Here is a 5,350-nt window from a genome sequence, read left to right as displayed (position 1 = left end):
GACAGGAGGTTTGATATGTAGGGACCCTCTTAGAAATGTGTATAAATTATATGTGCATTTTCATAATTTTTATGCGTATTTTCTTTTGTGATAGACATGAAATTTCATGTAATTATATAAAGTTCAAATTCTAGAGTAAGTTTTGATATAAAAGTCAGTCACACTATCATAAGATTTTATGTTAAGAACCAGTGGTATTATCTCAATTGCCTTGTGTCTTAGCAAACAACAGAAAAATACCTACTACAGCAGAAACAAAAATTGTTGCACAAAAAAGGAAGCACCAAACTAATATTGAAGTTACTTAAAGTTTCAAGTTAATCAATAATAGCACATGAAAATCTAACAATTTCATATTTATTTCATTTCGAAATTAAGGACCCATATAATAATGAGGTGGAATCATACATTTTGCAGAAATTTTAGATTACAACAGCAAATATATCTTGAGGTTAAAATCATATATCTTACAACAAATTTTATAAATAGATAAAATGCCAGATTTTGACCACACGGACTTTCATCAGTGAAGAACAAAATGACAAAATAAGATTCGGTTCTTTAGGGGGAAGACCAAACTAAACCGGAGGGAATAGAAAAAAAAAATCATTTCTGAACCGGTTAAAGAATCACAAATTTGAACCGGATGATGAGCCGTCATGGCTGCTCATATCCCAGTTATGTTTCTTCTTGTGCTCGAAATTCTGAAAGCAAGTCAACGGCCTCATCTGATATTAAACATGTGAAAGAAGAAACAGGTTAAGAGGTAAACATAATCTAGAAACCTAAATAACAAAAGGACAAACTCAGTAGTACCCCCCATTGTCGTTTGTGACCCATATGATGAAGAATAGACTCGAGCCGTTTAATGATCTCTCTGAAAGTAGGTCGCTTGGCTGGTTTATTTTGCCAGCATTCTTCTATCAACCTATGGGATACAAAAAAAAAATAGACCGAACCTAACCGGTTAATGACATGAACTTAAACCAATCAACGATGCAAAACTGTCCCTTCTTTTTTGTTTAATGGTGAAGAGAAAGAGTAAGACTAACGTTTTAAGTCCATGAGGGTAAAGCAATTTGATGGAGCTTTGAACAGTGGCCGCTCTTTGCTGGCATAAGCTTCTGAAGCTTCACTGTCTTCCTTTTCAGCAAATGGCATTCGTCCTTCTATCATCTAAAAAAGTTCCAACATTCAAAAGGAATCAACAACATGAACAAAGAAACAGCAAAAACCATAAGGAAAAAAAAAGGTTTTAACTTACCTCTTGAACGATCAAAGCAAAGGAGAAAACATCAGCTTTTGTGTCATATTCTTCGCTGCATCGTGGTGAAATCGTTAGAATAGGGTATCTGCATATAAACCAAAAGAAAAGTCAGCTCCGATAAAATATGTATATATAAAAATAGAAGAATGGTTATGTTGCTTCATCGCCACTTTGTACTCTATATATAGTCCTTTGATGGTGAAGAATATTAACGACGCAAATAATATTACTTGCGAGACTTGCGCAAGTAATTGGTTATAATAAGGTATGTAAATTAAATGACGTTTGATTAAAGGAAACATAATAAATTTGTAAAATTAAAAACGAATATGCATATTATATGATGCGAGACTTGCGCAAGTAATCAATATAAATAAGGTATGTTGATAATAATTAGTTTCCTAATTAGATATAAAACATATTTCCCATTAAGACATTTAATGATTAGTCGACATTTATTAAAATTGTTCTGCAAGCTATGATTAATGGTCGACATTTATTACGATTCTTGCGCAAGAAATGATTAGTGCGATTAACAATTAATGTGACTTTCCAAATTTAAAGCTCGAGTAGAAAAATAAATCAAAAAGAAAAAATAGAAAAATCCGACCAATAGAATCGCGAGAATTTTCGTCAGAAGAGCTGTGTGAGCGCCACGTGTCCAATGTACTTCTCTTTTAATATATAGGAGGATATTAATAATTAGCATGATTTCATTTTTTAACATAATTTCATTTCATTATGACTTACAATGATTTTCATGTCCGGAATTATAATAATTATTATGTTTCATTTTTTACACATATTATGATTTGATTAGATTTCAATAACAATTTTTTTACTATAATAATTATGATCTCGTGATTGGTTAATAATAACATATTATGGTTTTTTCTAATTTCTTTTCTCATAAATTATAGTTTCTGAGACTTTTTAAATTTTTAAAAATTACCAATACTCTAAACATATTATGCTTTTTTTTTAAATTACCAATACTCTAATATATTCGCCTTGTCACTTAAATATGTCATTATTAAGTTACCATAATAGTACCTTTGAAATATATATCGATTAGTTAAGAACGTATATAAATATATTAATTACATGGTATGTGTTTTTGACAAGGTTTGGCCGATAGAAAAAAATAATTCAAAAAGAAATTAAAAAAATACCGACCAATAAGATTATAAGAATTAATCCGAGAGTGTCTTGTATGATCGCCACGTAAGCAGAAATCACTAAAGTGACTTCTCTTTTAATGTATAGGGAGATTCATTGATTTCAGGGTAAAAATACCAAATTATCTTGATGGAAAACCATTTCCTCGTTGGTTATTGGCAGCTTGGCTCAGATAAGCAAGTGAAATATCTTTTCTTTTTCTCTCTTTCCTATTAGTTCCAAGTAGCTTAGCTGCAACTGGACCACCATATCCTTTTCTAAAAGCGATTTTACCAAGACTTGTTTTCTTCTTGTGAATCTGACAAGACAAATATACAAAAACAAAAAAATCATCAAGTTATTTCTTGTTGTCTGAGCCGTCCAAGGAATAGTTTATTTTACCTTTGTGAGTCTCTTCTTCAGTTTAGAACGTGAAGTGGTTCCATTCTCCTTGTTCTGTTTTGGTTTTATAGTCCTTCCTTTTATTTGGTCTCTCTCTTGATGTTCTTTCTTTCTTGCTTTCTACAACTCTTCTCATCTTCTGTCTTGACGTGTGCAACTTCTTCTGCTCTCATATTTTCTTGTTCCTTTGTTCTTGCTTTGCTTTCCAGCCAAATAAAGCTTGTCAGATGAAAACTCTTGTTTTGCTTTTATGTAGCTGTCCTAATAAAGCTTCCGTAATGTTCTCTAACCACAATGAAGTGATCTTCTCCTTTAATTGCTTGGATCTTGACCTTACATCCCAAATTTGTTTCATTAAATCTCTCATCTTCTCTTTCGTTACATCATTCAAGTAAGACAAAATCAGAATTTTTAATTATGGTGTATATAACTTAAATAGTTATAATTCATGTAAACAATGAATTGTGAGCAATACACAGTTAAGACACCATAGAAGTATATGTAGACATTGTGAACATTCGGGTTTGGTTTTGGAAGACCAGTGCATTTAAACATTGTAGAGGTTGCACATAAGATTAATGACTTGTTGGTGCTCGCCTTTGGTGTATTTCTTGTAAGCTAAAGAGACTGTTATTTGACAATTACTGAGACATTGTCCGGCCATTCCCTGCAATATACATTCATAGGATTAGTTGATATAGCAGCTATTTATGTGAAACATATGGAGAGTTTGGGATTTTCTGGTAGCCAGGTTTTTAGAAGTGATAACCACAAAAGAAGCTAAAAATAAATTGAATTACCACAAACGAATTTGTTTCATAAAGATTCTACTTGAGGATTAGAAGCCATCCCACCCAATACGCTGAACGTATCATACAAAGTCTTTTTATCCATATACTCTAAAAACCGAACCTGATCAGCTATTGTAGTTGACGTACCAAGATTTTAGAGTAAAATTACCACCAAGAGATATACTTACACGGTCAAGGTTTCCAATGAAAAAGGTTAGCACCAACATCCAAGCTCTTCTTATCTTGAGACGCCTAATACATTTTCAATCCAAAAAACAAAATGTTAGCAAATTCCTAAGAGGGGCAACTCAAAACTCATAAGAGCCATCTGAAAGAGTTATAGTTCTGTGAGAATTTCCTATTAAAAAAAAAGATAGAATGCTTAATAACGGATGCTCCGGAAACAAAGACGATACCCGGTTAGCACATATAGACTTCCCATGGAGCTTAATCATGTTAAGAACCTTAATTGCCTGCAGAAAAGACGTTACCATTTGAGCAAACAAAAGAAGTCTAAAACTTTTTCAAAGAAGAGAAGGAGCCTGATTTACCTAGTCATCATTTTCTTTGCTTCAAAGTTCAGAGCTCAATGAATCCATATCCTTGGTGAAGATTAATCACCCTAGACGTTAACTAAATCAAACCATTAATCAAAGGAGTTAATGTCAAAATGATCATCAATTCCGACCAAGATAAGTATGATTATCAAGTTTCACTAAACAAAGCAACAGTAGCTATTATTGAAGAAACTAAGCGAGATTATTGATAAAATCAAAGTGAATTTACCAACCACCTTAAGTAGATGGTAGATGTCTGAAAGTGATCAATTGGTCGACATTGATTGAACCTTGAATGAGCGTCGACTGAGAAGATGACAACGATCCAGTAATATTTTGAATATATAAAGTTTAGGAGAAAATAACAAAATGCAATGACCTTCTCATCAAGGAGTGGCATGTGGACGCATAAGATCACCACATTTCTTGAGACTACGTGGTTCCCAAAAACGAAGAAGCCTTGTGACAACAGGATAAGGAGTACGTCCAGTCTTCAGTTCAGTACGCGAAACCTGATGGATTACTATGTTTTGAAGCGAAATGAAATATCTATATGCTGCAATTCCTTTTCGTGAAATGCATCAGTTCGTTGGAGTTCCCGAGCTGAAGACCATACGTTTCTGGTTTATGTTGATAATCAGTTCGAGAGAGTGAGCGGATTGGTGAAGAAGACCTTAATGCTTGGATAACTCTATAAATGAAGACGTTACAAAGACAACGGCCGATTACGGTGAAATGTGAAGAACCACGGCCGACTCTCCAACTCCTGATGTGAAAATGTAACAAAACCTAAGCTGAACAGGGCCTTTTCAGAATGAAACCAATAGCCCACCTACTTAATCATATGACAGCCCATTTAAATTGTAAAATTTCTCGATAGTGAAAATTTTTGAGGTGACAGGTGGCGAAAAATGCCCCTTCCTCCGTGCTGACGTGGACGCAGGAGAAGCCATGAAAGTCTACTTTATATATTAAGATACTTGATTAAGAGAAAAGAGTAAGCTATTCCTAGACTGAAAACAAAGAGTCACACAGACATCTTTTTAAATTGGAGCCAAATTTTACATGCATGATGTTAAAATTTCAAAAAGAAATAATGGAGCCAAATTGAAATGTTTTTGAGACAGTTTTTTTATTTATACCAGTTTCAGAACAAAAGATGATTTTTATACTTT

The 5,350-nt window shown here is 33.2% G+C and overlaps 2 long non-coding RNA genes across 2 annotated transcripts; both read right to left on the bottom strand.

Moving 5' to 3' along the window:
- Positions 1 to 385: 385 nt before the first annotated feature.
- LOC108816622 (uncharacterized) lies at positions 386 to 1,960 on the bottom strand. The gene is made up of 4 exons (XR_008943597.1): positions 1,265 to 1,960; positions 1,053 to 1,176; positions 817 to 928; positions 386 to 728 (listed from the first exon to the last, which is right to left on the bottom strand). It is a non-coding gene; the product is annotated as an uncharacterized LOC108816622 (long non-coding RNA).
- A 381-nt stretch (positions 1,961 to 2,341) lies between these two features.
- LOC108846913 (uncharacterized) lies at positions 2,342 to 4,918 on the bottom strand. The gene is made up of 6 exons (XR_008943599.1): positions 4,412 to 4,918; positions 4,170 to 4,251; positions 4,035 to 4,091; positions 3,807 to 3,870; positions 2,828 to 3,494; positions 2,342 to 2,744 (listed from the first exon to the last, which is right to left on the bottom strand). It is a non-coding gene; the product is annotated as an uncharacterized LOC108846913 (long non-coding RNA).
- Positions 4,919 to 5,350: the final 432 nt, after the last annotated feature.

This window comes from Raphanus sativus, chromosome 3 (assembly GCF_000801105.2).
Source record: "Raphanus sativus cultivar WK10039 chromosome 3, ASM80110v3, whole genome shotgun sequence".
Classification (NCBI taxonomy): domain Eukaryota; kingdom Viridiplantae; phylum Streptophyta; class Magnoliopsida; order Brassicales; family Brassicaceae; genus Raphanus; species Raphanus sativus.
This window is presented reverse-complemented; position numbering and strand designations above follow the sequence as displayed.